Raw genomic sequence first — 17,895 nt, 5'->3', positions numbered from 1 at the left:
AGCAGGTGTTCTTAATGTTTTGTACACTCAATGCATGTATACTGAGTTCTCAGAGCTGGATCCTATGTATACTTTATAAGGTGTCTTAGCTTGCTCCTGTACATTATGACATGTGTTAGGCCTGTGTATTTGATTTGATTTGATTTGATGTATGCTGTATGAAGTCTCATAGATTATCACTGTACAATCAGTCAGTCTAGCAAATCCTTGGCAAGTCTCATACAATTCTTATGTATGCTCAATGAAGTTTCATAGATGATCACTGTGCGTGATTAAGTCTCCTAGGGTCCCTATGTATGCTGTATGAAGTCTCATAGATGATCACTGTGCGTGATTAAGTCTCCTAGGGTCCCTATGTATGCTGTATGAAGTCTCATAGATGATCACTGTGCATAATTAAGTCTCCTAAGGTCCCTATGTATGCTGTATGAAGTCTCATAGATGATCACTGTGCATAATTAAGTCTCCTAAGGTCCCTATGTATGCTGCATGAAGTCTCATAGGTGTCATCTCTATGTGAGGTCTTCCAGCGGGACTTCAGTGTACAATACACTATGTAGCTAAACAAAGCTTCATAGCTGTGTTCTATACTCTACGGTGGCTCCTAGCCGATTTCGGTGTATTTGAGTCATCTCAGTATTGTAAGGGGTCTTTCAGGTGACATTACCTATATAAAACCGTCATAAGACTGACACAAGACGTCATTAAGAGTTAACAGACAGATGTCATTAGGAGTAATAACATCTATGTATATCCTAATCTCTTCTTTATAGGGAGTTGCACAATGCATGTACAATGAATGAAGTGTCATAGCTGTGCTGAGTTCTATGTACATGCATATGTTAGGCCATATGTTAGGCCAGTGAATACTGTATATGAGTCTATATACTGTAGGGGTAATATTGGCTAGGTTGAGTTCTGAATAGGCAGTTACAAACTGTGTTAAAAGAAACTTGCTGTATTCTCTCGGATTTGTGTTCTAAAATCTGAACAAAAGATTTGTTGTCAGATTGGTAAATTATTCTGAATTGAGTTTGACACATTGTCAATCTATTCCGGGGTATAATACATGTATACCCCAATTGTTATTATACAGAAGGGTGTGTAGAAATGTATGTTTACACAAAAAAATATTCTCATTTTATTGATAGCAGAAGAGCGGCTGTGTTCATCCCAAATGGCACCATATATAGTGCATTACTTTTGACCAGAGCCCCTTTTTACCCTGGTAAAATGTAGTGCACTAAATAGGGAATAGACTACCATTTGGGATTAATACGCTGTGTTTCAGTGTGGAGGAGTCTGGATGCAGCTTGCTGGGTGTCTGATCTGACTCGTAACATAGAAGAACTGTATGAACAAAATGAGCAGCAAATCAACAAGGAAGATAAATGTGTTTGAATTGAGGACTGCTATAAAAGCATTACTGTTCTGTACGGTGTTGTTGTTGTTGTTGTTGTAATAGTTAGGCATTGATGACTAAGGAGTTTAATAACGGAAAAAAACATACAAATGCGTGTCTATACACACACTCAGTCTTCACAAATTAAAACTTTAGCAAAAGTATTTTTTAACAGTCTACACGCAACTTACTATATGCTCATTTGAAAGCACAAAGTTCTGATTTAAAGTTTGACAATATTCCTTTTGTTACATTCAAATGCACTGCTTCTTTTCTGAATGAGGCATCTCCACGTGGAACCTGTGATGAAATTCTATGTTCTCTTTTTTTGCCTCTTTCACTGTGGTACACAGTTTAAGTTGTATCCTAGGATATACACAGTTTAAGTTGTATCCTAGGATATACACAGTTTAAGTTGTATCCTAGGATATACACAGTGCTGTGTACATAAATACCTGCTGCTCCTGTAGCATACCTGCAACTAGCCCGCCTATGTTTCCCCACAACCTGTATGTAGCTGAAAATGTATATTTTAGCAAATTGTAAAATGTGAAAATTGAAATAAGCTGCTTTTATATGATTTTGAAATAAAAATGGAGTTTATGTTTTAAACCCTCACCTGTTTACGAATGTTGATGAAAGTGTAACTTAGTGATACGGAAAAGGCTATATGGACACTCCTGACCTGCAATCCAATATTTCATTTCAGAATTGGTTAAAATTAGGTTACAGTTACAGTTAAGGTAGGGGTCAGTTTTAGAATTTGGGAAGCAGTTTCCTTATAGCCTCTCCCTAGAGAAATGCTTAAAAACAGTAAACATGATGCAGCACCCTTGGGCCAATTGAGATACTGTGTGTGACTAACACATTTCAGTTAATTACTATAGCTCCCGCCTTAGTCCAATCTGTGTCATTTTGTAAAAGGCGGATCTCTATGGCAAGACGCATAATTCACCAGAGTTTCGTCAAAATCAGGCCAGTGCGGTCTGAGATAGCGCGTGTGACTAACATATAGACGGAGGAAAACAGATCCACAGTCCCCTCCCCAATTTCATTGTGGAGGAAAACAGATCCACAGTCCCCTCCCCAATTTCATTGAGGAGGAAAACAGATCCACAGTCCCCTCCCCAATTTCATTGAGGAGGAAAACAGATCCACAGTCCCCTCCCCAATTTCATTGAGGAGGAAAACAGATCCACAGTCCCCTCCCCAATTTCATTGTGGAGGAAAACAGATCCACAGTCCCCTCCCCAATTTCATTGTGGAGGAAAACAGATCCACAGTCCCCTCCCCAATTTCATTGGGGAGGAAAACAGATCCACAGTCCCCTCTCCAATTTCATTGTGGAGGAAAACAAGAGATGGTTAACAAGCAACATTGGTCAAATTTTCAAGGAAGAGAGGATGCCTTTACTAAAGGTGTTGGTTCATTCAGGGCCTCAATTTCAATGGCTTGACAAGGACACCCCCTAGTGGCTAACACATGTAATGACATGAAGCATGGGCAAAAGGTAATGGGCAGCGTGTAAACTACAAGGTTCAGATTGACTTCTTTTCATTATGACAGCTTCTCCAAAGACAAAACAACAGTGTTCTATGCCATGTGACTTTTCTTACAGTAGCTTGACATATACAAACATCAACTAAGTAACAAATGGAAGATATGAAAGTATACAACATGTAATAAAAAACTTCAACATAAAAAAAATCAAACACAAACTTTTTTCAATAAAGTCTAAAACATCCCAAAAAATGTGTGTTTATTTAGAGTGTGTGCGTGCCATGCATGGGTGTCTTTATGTTCCAGGCCATGCACAATGCTACAATGGAATACTAGCTACAGTGGAATCAGAATATAACACTGGTTTAGTAGTGCTACAAACAGAGAGGAATGCATATGGAAGATACTTGCGTATATATATATGTGGACACCACTTCAAATGAGTGGATTCTGATATTTCAGCCACACCCATTGCTGACAGGTGTATAAAAAAAATCAAGCACACAGCCATGCAATCTTCATAGACAAATATTTGCAGAAGAATGGGCCTTATTGAAGAGTTGAGTGACTTTCAACATGGCACTGTCATAGGATGCAACCTTTTCAACAAGTCAGTTTGTCAAGTTTCTGCCCTGCTAGAGCTGCCCTGGTCAACTGTAAGTGTTGTTATTGTGAAGTGGAACCATCTAGGAGCAACAACGGCTCAGCCGGGAAGTGGTAGCTCACAGAACGAGACCGCCGAGTGCTGAAGCGCGTAGTGCATTAAAAATCGTCTGTCCTCGGTTGCAACACTCACCACTGAGTTCCAAACTGCCTCTGGAAGCAACGTCAGCACAATAACTGTATGTCGGGAGCTTCATGAAATGGGTTCCATGGCCGAGCAGCCACACAAGCCTAAGTCACAATGCGCAATGCCAAGTGTCGGCTAGAGTGGTGTAAAACTCGCTGCAATGGATCAGTGGAAACGCATTCTCTGGCGTGATGAATCACACTTCACCAGTCCGACGGACAAATCTGGGTTTGGCGGATGTCAGGAGAATGCTACTTGCCCGAATGCATAGTACAAACTGTAAAGTTTGGTGGAGGAGGAATTATGGTCTGGGGCTGTTTTTTATGGTTGGGACTGAACGGAAGCAAGTCCCCGCAGCAATGTTCCAACATCTAGAGGAAAGCCTTCACAGAAGAGTGGGGGCTGTTATAGCAGCAAAGGGGGACCAACTCCATATTACAGTTTTTGCCGATTGCTTACACACTGAAAGTGAATGCTTAGGCAAAAGCATCAAAACCTTAACTTTTGTAATCATGTCTTAAAGGCACCAAAAGTACAAACACATTTTCTCCTTTGCACTTTGTTTGCAATTCTGCAACACACTCGCACTTACATTAATTAGACACTTCGTTCAACAATGAAATCTCTTGCAATCATCGGGAAAACACTTCTATTCAAAATGCAAAACATACCTGAAATTGGCAACACACACACATGAAAATACTTCCACAGTAATTGAACACCAATTAGCCTGAGCCTCACCACTACAAACAGACCTCAGGTAAGATCACCTCTTCGGTGAGAACTTTGCAAACATGGAGGCAGTGAGAGCGAGAGGAAGAGGAAGAGAGGAAGAGAGAGAGGAGGAGGACAAGACAAAGGGCCACTGACATTAGGGCCACTTTGGTGGACCGTGTCATAAATCATGACGATGAGGGAGGCAGAGAGTCCAGACCAACCTGAGTCGCTACACAGTAGCACCCATAATACAGACATTTAGACTGGAGAACAGGTATGTCTTCAACTTTCTACACTAGACTGTATCTATGTAATTGTTGCACATCATTCTGCATCACAGTACAATACAATGTAGTCCTACAAAATTAGGTCTATTTTCCTCAGTTAAATTTTTTTTAAGGTATATTACTGTGAAGTACATGTAATACAGTTTTGATGTTACTGTGTACAGTATAGTATGTACAAAATAACATAAGCAATGACATGTTCTTGTATTTTCTAGAGAACTGCCAGACGACGTCCTGTGGGTGGAATATGAGATACATATGAGATACATATATAATGTAGAGTAGGTAAACATTATATAATATAAAGTGGCTAGTGATAAATGGATTACATCAATTTTTACATTATTAAAGTGGCTGGAGTTGAGTCAATATGTTGGCAGCAGCCACTCAATGTTAGTGATTGCTGTTTAACAGTCTGATGGCCTTGAGATAAAGCTGTTTTTTAGTCTCTCGTTCCCTGCTTTGATGCATCTGTACTGACCTCGCCTTCTGGATGATAGCAGGGTGAACAGGCAGTGACTCGGGTGGTTGTTGTCCTTGATGATCTTTTTGGCCTTCCTGTGACATCAGGTGGTGTAGGTGTCCTGGAGGGCAGGTAGTTGGCACCTGGTGATGCATTGTGCAGACCTCACTACCCTCTGGAGAACCTTGCAGTTGTGGGCAGAGCAGCTGCCGTACCAGGCGGTAATACATCCCGTCAGGATGCTCTCGATTGTGCATCTGTAAAAGTTTGTGAGTGCTTTTAGTGACAAGCCAAACTTCTTCAGCCTCCTGAGATTGAAGAGGCGCTGCTGCACCTTCTTCACGATGCTGTCTGTGTGGGTGGACCATTTCAGTTTGTCCGTGATGTGTACGCCGAGGAACTTGAAACTTTCCACCTTCTCCACTACTGTCCCATCGATGTGGATAGGGGGCTGCTCCCTCTGCTGTTTCCTGAAGTCCACGCTCATCTCCTTTGTTTTGTTGACATTGAGTGCAAGGTTATTTTCCTGACACCACACTCCGAGTGCCCTCACCTCCTCCCTGTAGGCCGTCTCGTCGTTGTTGGTAATCAAGCCTACCACTGTAGTGTCGTCTGCAAACTTGATGATTGAGTTGGAGGCGTGCATGGCCACGCAGTCGTGGATGAACAGGGAGTAAAGGAGAGGGCTCAGAACGCACCCTTGTGGGGACCCAGTGTTGAGGATCAGCGGGGTGGAGCTGTTGTTACCTACCCTCACCACCTGGAGGCAGCCCGTCAGGAAGTCCAGGATCCAGTTGCACAGGGCAGGGTCGAGACCCAGGGTCTTGAGCTTAATGACGAGTTTGGAGGGTACTATGGTGTTAAATGCTGAGCTGTACTCGATGAACAGCATTCTTACATAGGTATTCCTCTTGTCCAGATGGGTTAGGGCAGTGTGCAGTGTGGTTGCGATTGCATCGTCTGTGGACCTATTGGGGCGGTAAGCAAATGGGAGTGGGTCTAGGGTGTCAGGTAGGGTGGTGGTCATATGGTCCTTGGCGAGTCTCTCAAAGCACTTCATGATGACGGAAGTGAGTGCTACAGGGCGGTAGTCATTTAGCTCAGTTACCTTACCTTTCTTGGGAACAGGGACAATGGTGGCCCTCTTAAAGCATGTGGGGACAGCAGACTGGGATAAGGATTGATTGAATATGTCTGTAAACACACCAGCCAGCTGGTCTGCGCATGCTCTGAGGACGCGGCTGGGGATGCCGTCTGGGCCTGCAGCCTTGAAAGGGTGCAGGCAAGTCAGACAAGTCAGACATATAGTATCTTGCAACAGAGTATCAAGCAGGTCATACAGTAGTGTATCAGGCAGTAGAGTATCAGACAGGCCAGACCGCAGAGTATCAGACAGGCCAGACCGCAGAGTATCAGACAGGCCAGTCAGCAGAGTATCCGACAGGCCAGACCGCAGAGTATCCGACAGGCCAGACCGCAGAGTATCAGACAGGCCAGAAAGCAGAGTATCAGACAGGCCAGACCGCAGAGTATCAGACAGGCCAGTCAGCAGAGTATCCGACAGGCCAGACCGCAGAGTATCCGACAGGCCAGACCGCAGAGCATCAGACAGGCCAGAAAGCAGAGTATCAGACAGGCCAGACCGCAGAGTATCAGACAGGCCAGTCAGCAGAGTATCCGACAGGCCAGACCGCAGAGTATCCGACAGGCCAGACCGCAGAGTATCAGACAGGCCAGACCGCAGAGCATCAGACAGGCCAGAAAGCAGAGTATCAGACTGCAGAGTATCAGACAGGCCAGAAAGCAGAGTATCAGACAGGCCAGAAAGCAGAGTATCAGACAGGCCAGACAGCAGAGTATCAGACAGGCCAGAAAGCAGAGTGTCAGACAGGCCAGACCGCAGAGTATCAGACAAGCCAGAAAGCAGAGTGTCAGACAGGCCAGACCGCAGAGTATCAGACAGGCCAGAAAGCAGAGTATCAGACAGGCTAGACCGCAGAGTATCAGACAGGCCAGACCGCAGAGTATCAGACAGGCCAGAAAGCAGAGTATCAGACAGGTCAGAAAGCAGAGTATCAGACAGGTCAGAAAGCAGAGTATCAGACAGGCCAGACAGCAGAGTATTAGGAAGGTCAGACAGCAGAGTATCAGACAGGCCAGAAAGCAGAGTATCAGACAGGCTAGACCGCAGAGTATCAGACAGGCCAGACCGCAGAGTATCAGACAGGCCAGAAAGCAGAGTATCAGACAGGTCAGAAAGCAGAGTATCAGACAGGTCAGAAAGCAGAGTATCAGACAGGCCAGACAGCAGAGTATTAGGAAGGTCAGACAGCAGAGTATCAGACAGGCCAGAAAGCAGAGTATTAGGAAGGTCAGACAGCAGAGTATCAGACAGGCCAGACCGCAGAGTATCAGACAGGCCAGAAAGCAGAGTATTAGGAAGGTCAGACAGTGTTCTGGATCCTGTCCACCATGTGGTTATGATGCAAGAAGATCCCTCAGCCCTTAAATGCACATACCTCTCATGCCTCTCTCTAACGACTGTGGTGTGTGCGTGATGATTAATATCTATCTATAAACCACTACAGGCTTGCAATAACCAGCCAAGAGAGCTGTGTGTGTGTGGTGTGGCATGCGTGCGTGCGGCCTAGCGGTTAAGAGCGTTGGGCCAGTAACCAAAAGGTCGCTGGTTTGAATCCCAGAGCCGACTAGGTGAAAAATCTGTCGATGTGACCTTGAGCAAGGCACTTAACCCTAATTGCGCTGGATAAGAGCACCTGCTAAATGATTTAATGCCAAATGTACATGTGTCTATATCCCCTGCCTATCTAAAAGCTTGTGATTTGAACCGATAGGCTACAGAGAATCCCCTACACTAAGTCTGATATCTAATCTAATTGCTCATCATATTTCTGCATGGCCTGGCCTGGACACCTCTCCCTCTCAGCCAATCAGAGAACACCTATCATTCTCTCAGCCAGTCAGAGGAGACTAGTTAATACCAGCAGCTAAACACTTCTTCCTCCCCAGCTCAGCTAGCTCCTCCAGGGACCAGTGGCTTCATTGTCCTAAATTACATCCTATTCCCTAAATAGTTCACTAATTTTGACCTGAGCCCTAGGGTAGTGCACCATACAGGAAATATGGTGCCATTTGGGACACCTCCCAGGGGCTTCTCAACCACTTAGCAGGAATGCCATGAGACATTACAGTAGTGAGTGGAGTAGACAGAGATCTATGCAGCATTAACACCATATCAATGTTTACACTGCACAAGTGCACATTTCAATAAGGGAATAGGTAAAACAATAAGGCTAATGGACAGGGGACTGTCTATATAAAACTTCACAAGATAGTATGCATTTCCTTGAGTTTTCATTTCTATTTTGATCTACCGTTGATGTTCTATTTCCTCTGGAAACCAACAGGTGTACCAGTTGCACTGGTGTTAAGAGTTAGTGAGTCTGGTGGTCCTCTGAGTGGGCTCACCAGAGAGGGGTTGTGCTGTGGGTGGAGGGGGCATCGGAGGCTCCAGTCTGGGGATCCTAGAGCCCACTGGCTCTGGAAGAGAGACAAAGAGAGAGAACAATATGTCACACTAACATACCTACTGTTATGAATCATATGAATCTTTGGCAGCCATACGTGTCCATGGAATCATCTAGAGTCTGTGCCAGAGAAAAGGTTAATGTGCTCACCAGGTGCCTTGCTTTCATCTGTAGGAGATCATATCTAAACCACAACAAGGGAAATGGGTGTCAAAACAACTCAATTGAGTTAATCTGATCATAAAAAGAGCATGATGCCTGCCCTCACAAGAACCTTTTAACTCAAATGTCAAACTCACGTGGGCTCGTTTGAGCTGGCGAGGAGAGCTGGTCTGGGGCAAGACCTTCTTGCTGAGTGGTGGCAGGATGGGGGGGTTGGGGAGCCGGAGCTGGGTGAGAGTCTGTAGCTGCTGGGGAGTGAAGGGGGGGGGGGTCTTCTTGCTGGAGGTCTGGGGCATCTGCTGCTTGCCCTTGGAGTACAGGTCTAGGATCTGGTGGCAGATGTCTGTGGAGCAGAGGAGGTCATTAATGAGGAGTGCAATCCATACATATGGATCTAAATGATGGTACGACATGAGTAATGGTACTAACATGGTCATAAACAAATAGTCCACCAACTGAAGTTAAGAGGGGTAAAAGTAGCCTTGGAGCCACCCTGATCTTATTATTATTGTTTATTTTTTGTACATTTATTTAACAAGGCATGTCAGTTAAGAACAAATTCTTATTTACTATAATGGCCTACCAAAAGGGGGACGGGACTGAGATTAAAAATACAAATGTAGGACAAAACACATCACGACATAAAGAGAGACCTAAGACAACAACATAGGATGGCAGCAACATGAAAACACATCATGGTAGCAACACAACATGGCAGCAGCACAACATGGTAGCAGCACAACATGTTAGCAGCACAGAGCATGGTACAAACATTATTGGGCACAGACAACAGCACAAAAGGCAAGACGGTAGAGACAACAATAGATCACACGAAGCAGCCACAACTGTCAGTAAGAGTGTCCATGATTGAGTCTTTGAATGAAGAGATGGATATAAAACATGAATGATACGCGAATTGTTCAGAAACTGGGCAGCGAACCATTCATGAACCATTCATGGATCATTCATGAACCATTCATGAACCATTCATGGATCATTCATGAACCATTCATGAAAGCTTGTGAGATCTGGATGAAACAAGCTTTCAATTATATATGCTTTTGTTTGTAACATTTAAAACATCCTGCACAAATGTCATAAACCCACAACTGTTTCATAGAGAAAGACCAGCCAGTCCCACGTTCCCAGCAGCTCCACTAGGACGTCCTGGACAAACTGCTCCCACCATCGCCGTGGAGACTGCTTGGACGTCCTGAACAAACTGCTCCCACCATCGCCGTGGAGACTGCTTGGACGTCCTGCACAAACTGCTCCCACCATCGCCGTGGAGACTGCTTGGACGTCCTGGACAAACATGTGTATTTGACAAATAAAATTTTATTTGATTTCCTACTGAATTTGAATCATGGGAAGACTTACAGAAAATAAATTAAAAAATTGCCAATAAATTCATTAAAAATCCTACAATGTGATTTTCTGGATTTTTTTTCTCATTTTGTCTGTCATAGTTGAAGTGTACCTATGATGAAAATTACAGGCCTCTCTCACCTTTTTAAGTGGGAGAACTTGCACAATTGGTGGCTGACTAAATACTTTTTTTGCCCCACTGTATACTGTAGTCTTTCAAATGTGTGATTGGACTTAGCGTTGTTGTTGATCTATTGCTATTTTTGTATAACGTCTGTGCTCTGACTCGGAGGGATACCAGCTTGAGGTAGACTATACCTTCCAAAAGTGTTGAAAAGTACGTCTCCCATTTATAACAGTGCACTTATCCATCACATTCTCACTGTAGAGTGTAAACATGTGTGTTAGCTTGTTTACGTCTCTGTCTCCTTCCCTGTTCCCTTTAACTCTGCTCCTGTTCTCCAGAAGCTTGGGGTTCTGCCCAACACCCAGACATGGATCCACCTGATGTCCTCCATTACCAACCACCCTCCAACTTTTCATTACATCATGTACAGCTACTGTTATTGTCATGTCTGCTCAAAAGGTTTTGTTGCTCGATCATACTGGGCACATAATATGTGAGATATACAGATGAACTAAAAACACTAGCACTGCAGACACTCAGAACAAAATGCAGCAGTGCCTGGACTTGGCAGTCTCCCTCTTCAAGACTTCCTTCCAAGATTGGGGTGGCAGGGTAGCCTAATGGTTAGAGCGTTGGACTAGTAACCGGAAGGTTGCAAGTTCAAACCGAGCTGACAAGGTACAAATCTGTCGTTCTGCCCCTCAAAAGGCATTTAACCCTCTGTTTCTAAGCTGTCATTGAAAATAAGAATTTGTTCTTAACTGACTTGCCTCGTTAAAGGTAAAAAAAAAAATTGGCTGGCTGTTGAGAACAAGTGACAGGCATAACCTCCCACAGCAACCACATCCTCAATATTCCACACACCAGAATTCAGTATTTTAGTCTATGATTGCCAAAGAAAAATCTGTGAAAATTATTTTATTTTTTATTTCACCTTTATTTAACCAGGTAGGCTAGTTGAGAACAAGTTCCCATTTACAATTGCGACCTGGCAAGGATAAAGCAAAGCAGTTCGACACATACAACGACACAGAGTTACATATGGAGTAAAACAAACATACAGTCAATAATACAGTATAAACACGTCTATATACGATGTAAGCAAATGAGGTGAGATAAGGGAGGTAAAGGCAAAAAAAAAAGGCCATGGTGGCGAAGTAAATACAATATAGCAAGTAAAACACTAGAATGGTAGATTTGCAGTGGAAGAATGTGCAAAGTAGAAATAAAAATAATGGGGTGCAAAGGAGCAAAATAAATAAATAAATAAAATAAATACAGTAGGGAAAGAGGTAGTTGTTTGGGCTTAATTATAGGTGGGCTATGTCCAGGTGCATTAATCTGTGAGCTGCTCTGACGGTTGGTGCTTAAAGCTAGTGAGGGAGATAAGTGTTTCCAGTTTCCAAGATTTTCGTAGTTCGTTCCAGTCATTGGCAGCAGAGAACTGGAAGGCGAGGCGGCCAAAGAAAGAATTGGTTTTGGGGGTGACCAGTGAGATATACCTGCTGGAGCGTGTGCTTCAGGTGGGTGATGCTATGGTGACCAGCGAGCTGAGATAAGGGGGGACTTTACCTAGCAGGATCTTGTAGATGACCTGGAGCCAGTGGGTTTGGCGACGAGTATGAAGCGAGGGCCAGCCAACGAGAGCGTACAGGTCGCAATGGTGGGTAGTATATGGGGCTTTGGTGACAAAACGGATTGCACTGTGATAGACTGCATCCAATTTGTTGAGTAGGGTATTGGAGGCTATTTTGTAAATGACATTGCCGAAGTCGAGGATTGGTAGGATGTTCGGTTTTACAAGGGTATGTTTGGCAGCATGAGTGAAGGATGCTTTGTTGCGAAATAGGAAGCCAATTCTAGGTTTAACTTTGGATTGGAGATGTATGATGTGGGTCTGGAAGGAGAGTTTACAGTCTAACCAGACACCTAGGTATTTGTAGTTGTCCACGTATTCTAAGTCAGAGCCGTCCAGAGTAGTGATGTTGGACAGGCGGGCAGGTGCAGGCAGCGATCGGTTGAAGAGCATGCATTTAGTTTTATTTGTATTTAAGAGCAATTGGAGGCCACGGAAGGAGAGTTGTATGGCATTGAAGCTTGCCTGGAGGGTTTTAACACAGTGTCCAAAGAAGGGCCAGTATACAGAATGGTGTCGTCTGCGTAGATGTAACGGATGTGAAATGGCTAGCTAGTTAGCGGTGTTCCCACTCAATAGCGTTTCAATCGATGACGTCACTTGCTCTGAGACCTTGAAGTAGTAGTTCCCCTTGCTCTGCAAGGGCCGTGGCTTTTGTGGAGCGATGGGGTAACAATGCTTCGTGGGTGACTGTTGTTGATGTGTGCAGAGGGTCCCTGGTTCGCGCGAGGGAACGGTCTAAAGTTATACTGTTACATAGAGGTGGATCAGAGACTCACCAGCAGCAAGAGCGACATCATTGATGTAGACAGAGAAGAGAGTCGGTCCAAGAATTGAACCCTGTGGCACCCCCATAGAGACTGCCAGGTTGGTTTTCACAGCTGTTTCACACAGTGTTCATGACTAAGTTAAGGTATCCTTCGATTGTATTAATTTGTTCCACATGATTCATTGTTGTATCCTAGGACTTACAATAGATACATATATATTCAACCACAAGGGTGTACTAATGAGCTATGCAATATAGAAAATTCATCCTAATAGAGGACTACTGTAATTATATTATTTCAGTGCAAACAAGGGAAGGGCAGGTTAAAATATAAACATGACTGCCAGACAAGACAGTGTATGAATCAAATGGATTTGCATAAGAATGGAGTGGAAATCAGATCACAAAGTCAGCTGTAAAATAAGTAACTAATGTGTCAAGCAGTTTAGACGTTCTCTTTGCCATTTCCGTAGCAACGTTTAAGACATGGATTCATGTTGTAAAGTTAAGAAGGTACCCAAAAGTAGTTAAGTAATGTTTTCATTTTATTAGCTAAACCAAACTTGTTCAAACAACAAAATTGTTACGGAAATCAGCCTCGTTTGCATAGCGATGATGAAAATAACGTAATTTAGGCTGTAATGATCTCCAAAATTTGAATTATTAGGTCATCACACCGTTAATAAGGCAACGGACACTAATAGTTTATCAAATCCCATTGTGACGCAGAGGGGAACACTTTTTGGCCAGGGGACATTATTTGGCATGACCGGTCCCTTGAAAGTGCCTCTGCGACAGCATGTTTGTTTGTCTGTTAGGTTAGGCTACACTACGTATTTTTAAACACGACATGAACCCTCTCTGGTGATATGAACGGCCATCACTTGGCAACCAGGACCGTCAATCAAATCATCTCGAGCTGCTGCATGCAGCCTGTTTTCTGCGCGCAGACCACTCTCTCTTAAAAAAAAGTACTTTAAAGTTGTTTAAATAGCGTGACTTTACAAGACATTTAGTAGAAATAAAACACTTTTAGCTACCCTACCTTCAAAAAACAACACAGCAGCACATCAACCAGCAATGTTTATTGTTGTCAGGGAAAAAATAACATTTTACACCAGAGCAGAATTCTACTGGCTGACACATGCAATGGACACATCCATTCGAAGGACGAGGTGCCCTCAATATCAAAGTACCAACTATCACTGAATATATGACATCTTGTAATCCAGACAATTGCAAAAGGTTAAATTAGTTTACACACTTGGTGAAGCTCTCACCTTTGGGTCATCTCCAAACTGAGCGAACTGTATATCGTTCAGCAGGCTGCGAGCAGTCTTGATGATGTCTTTACATTTCTTGGGGGTCTCTTCCACTTCAAAACACAGTCTGTGTTTTCTCAAATGACACATCCCTGGGGGGTACCTTTATCTACTTCATAGCTTTTTGACATAGAGCTCCTCACCCTCACTTCTATTGATCGCCCAAAAATACAATCTTTTATCCTTCCTTCAACCCCCATGATATCCTTATTTGCCTGTGCCTTCCGTATGACTGACTCAAGGCACAGTACAGGATCCATTGTTCCACTTTCATCTGGTGACATTAGTCCTCTACTCTGTAGAAAGTAAGTCAGCCTTTCTGTTACCATCCTTTCCATAAGTTTACATGCATGAGATGTCAATGTTATCGTTCTATAGCTTGAAAGACGAGTAGGGTCTTTCCCTGGTTTCCGTATTGATACCACTAACAACTTCCATGCAGTTTCCCTTCCTGCCACATGTTATTTTAAAGGTCCAATACTTTCCCCATTGCAGTGTCACTGAGATGAGCCATCATGACGTAACACATCTCATCCTTCCCAGGTGATGATACCCCAGCTTTAGCTAATGATCTCTTCATCTCAACCATCGTAAAAAAAGGGTCATTCAATGCATCCCCCACCATCTCTCTCTGATCCAGGACCCCCGGATGTTCTCCTCTAACCCCATCCTCCACGTAGCCCCTCTTTTGTCAGATTATTTGAGCTGTGTACCTTCACAAATGGCTGGGCTAAAATCTCTGCTTTCCCCATATCTCTCACTGCAACAGTCCCCTGTCATCTTATCCTGCCACACTGATTCCAGACCTGCTCTCTTATGTGTACATAGCGGTTATGGGGAGGGACGATGTTGTAAGTAACTAACACAGGTCTTGGTAGTGGTGGTCAGCTTGTGAAGAGGTCCCATCGTCACGTACGGTCTTTAAGGTAGTTGTTGTGAAATTGTTAGATTACTTGTTAGATATTACTGCATTGTCGGAACTAGAAGCACAAGCATTTTGCTACACTCGCATTAACATCTGCTAACCATGTGTATGTGACAAATACATTTTATTTGATTTCCTACTGAATTTGAATCGTGGGAAAACCCAGGTTATAGTTAACACTCCAAATGAAAAAATACACTAGAGCCAGTCTTCAGAACAGACGTAGGAGACTAAACGTCACAGCCAAAGGCCCGCTCATGACTTTGAGCAAAAAATGGACTCGGGAGTTAAATGGACTTGACATAGGGAGAGTCATTGTGGGAGGTTTTGAAAACAAAGGTAGGATTTTAATATTTTTACCTTCACAGGTAAGAACAAGTTTGTAATCTGAATATGTGCTTCTATATTCTCATACATGTGTTCTACTGTAGCCGACATTGATTTATTTTATTTGAAGTTATAATATAATATAATATTCCGATATTTGTTCTACTGCTACATTGATGTCTTGCATTCGGCACACAGTTTGATTTGATACTCCTGTTCCACTCCCTCTCCCACACGCCTATATAGGATCGCCCCCACACCCTCCTCCTCCCCCCTATCTCCATGGACTGCAACATAACCTTGTAATACAACACCTAGAGTAGGTTTAAGCCATGTCTCCTGGAGACATACACGTATCACATCAGGTTTCGCTGGTAATTCCTCAATAAACTTTTTGAACTCTTGCCCACTTGCCATCAAACTTTTGGCCCCTTACAAAAAAAGACTGCAGTTTCAAAACTGCAGTAACTGCAGTCGACTGTGGTATTTTGGATGCAGTAATTGCAGTTACACTGCAAAATGACGACAGTAAAACGAACAGCATACGTCAGGTACACTGCACTCGGACTGTATTATTTTTTAGTAAGGGGCATTCCATTGGAGTTCTAACACCATTATGAAAATTAACCAATACATGAATCCTGGCTGGACTGATTCACAATCTTATTGAGGTCACCCTGTACATTTTCCCCTGTCACTCCTGTGATCCCAATATACCTCACTGCCTGCTCCACTATGATCTGTATCTTCTTAGTCTTAGATTGTAATGTTTCTGAGCAATTGTTTGCTGCTGTCACAAATGTAACAGCCTTCTTCATGTCTCCTACCAGTATTGTGTTCTCCCATTCTGCTCCCTACATCACACCCAACCTGCATCCCAATCTGCCCTGAAATACCACCTCTTCTAGGTGCCCCGCTCATTTCTGCGTGAACTACTGTACTACTACGGCTTCTGCATACAATATTTTACACTCACTCCTCCTGCTGCTGCCCTTCCACCTGTCTTTTCATCACTGCACACACCCCATAGTTACAGCTCTTTAACTGGACCACATCTCCACGTTTCCCATATCCATATCCTCCCCCACACGTCTCACATCTCCTTTTGCCTTTACACAGCGCTGCCACATGCCCTTTGACAGATTACAGCAATGCAACAGTTTCAGAACATAAACTCTGACATAGTAACTCATATAACCAATCGTATTTTTTTCTGTCTTCAAAGTTTAGTAGCACTGACAGGCTATCTACCCTTTTCTCATCTGGTGTTATCTGGAGGCTCTTTGCCTCAATAAGAGAGCCTCCCCCTTCAAGTGGTCCTTTATTTCAATTCAATTTAAGGGCTTTATTGGAATGGAAAACACATGTTTACATTGCCAAAGCAAGTCAAATAGATAAACAAAAGTGAAATAAACTACACAAAACTAACAGTAAACATTACACTCACAAAAGTTCCAAAAGAATAAAGACATTTCAAATGTCATGTCTATATACAGTGTTGTAATGATGTGCAAATAGTTCAAGTACAAAAGGGAAAATAAATAAACAGAAATATGGGTTGTATTTACAATGGTGTTTGTTCTTCACTGGTTGCCCTTTTCTTGTGGCAACAGGTCACAAATCTGCTGTGATTGCACACTGTGGTATTTCACCTAATAGATATGGGAGTTCATCAAAATTGAATTTGTTTTTGAATTCTTTGTGGGTCTGTGTAATCTGAGGGAAATATGTGTCTCTAATATGGTCATACACTTGGCAGCATGTTAGGAAGTGCACCTCAGTTTCCACCTCATTTTGTGGACAGTGTGCACATCGCCTGTTTTCTATTGAGACCAGGTCTGCCTACGGCGGCCTTTCTCAATAGCAAGGCTCACGGAGTCTGCACATAGTCAAAGATTTGTTTAATTTTGGGTCAGTCACTGTGGTCAGTTATTCTGCCACTGTGTACTCTCATTTTAGGGCCAAATAGCATTCTAGTGTGCTCTGTTTTTTTGTTAATTATTTCCAATGTGTCAAGTAATTATGTTGTTTTTTCTCATGATTTGTGTTTGTGAACAGAGCCCCAGGACCAGTTTGTTTAGGGGGCTCTTCTCCAGGTTCATTTCTCTGTAGGTGATGGCTTTGTTATGGAAGGTTTGGGAATCGCTTTATTTTAAGTGTTTGTAAAAACATAACAGCCCTTTTCTTGATTTTGATAATTAGCAGGTATCAGCCTAATTCTGCTCTGCATACATTATTTGTTTTTTTTACATTGTACACTGAGGATATTTTTTGCAAAATCCTGCATGCAGAATTGTTCATTTCTGCTACTGCTGTAACAACTCCCATCACTCACTACTGTTTGGTTTGATCCATTTACATTACATTTACATTTAAGTCATTTAGCAGACACTCTTATCCAGAGCGACTTACAAATTGGATCCAGCATGCTACTATTAACCACATGTTTACATGGCTGCTTGAGTTGGAGGTTCGGAACCAGCGAGGAAAGATGGCAGAAGCAGATGACGTGGATTCTGAATACAATGGCAGTAGAATCAAGGAGAATTAGA

The sequence above is a fragment of the Oncorhynchus masou genome, chromosome 32 (genome assembly GCF_036934945.1).
Source record: "Oncorhynchus masou masou isolate Uvic2021 chromosome 32, UVic_Omas_1.1, whole genome shotgun sequence".
In the NCBI taxonomy this organism is placed as follows: Eukaryota; Metazoa; Chordata; class Actinopteri; order Salmoniformes; family Salmonidae; genus Oncorhynchus; species Oncorhynchus masou.
The sequence above is the reverse complement of the archived record's forward strand: the minus strand, read 5'-3'. Positions refer to the sequence as shown.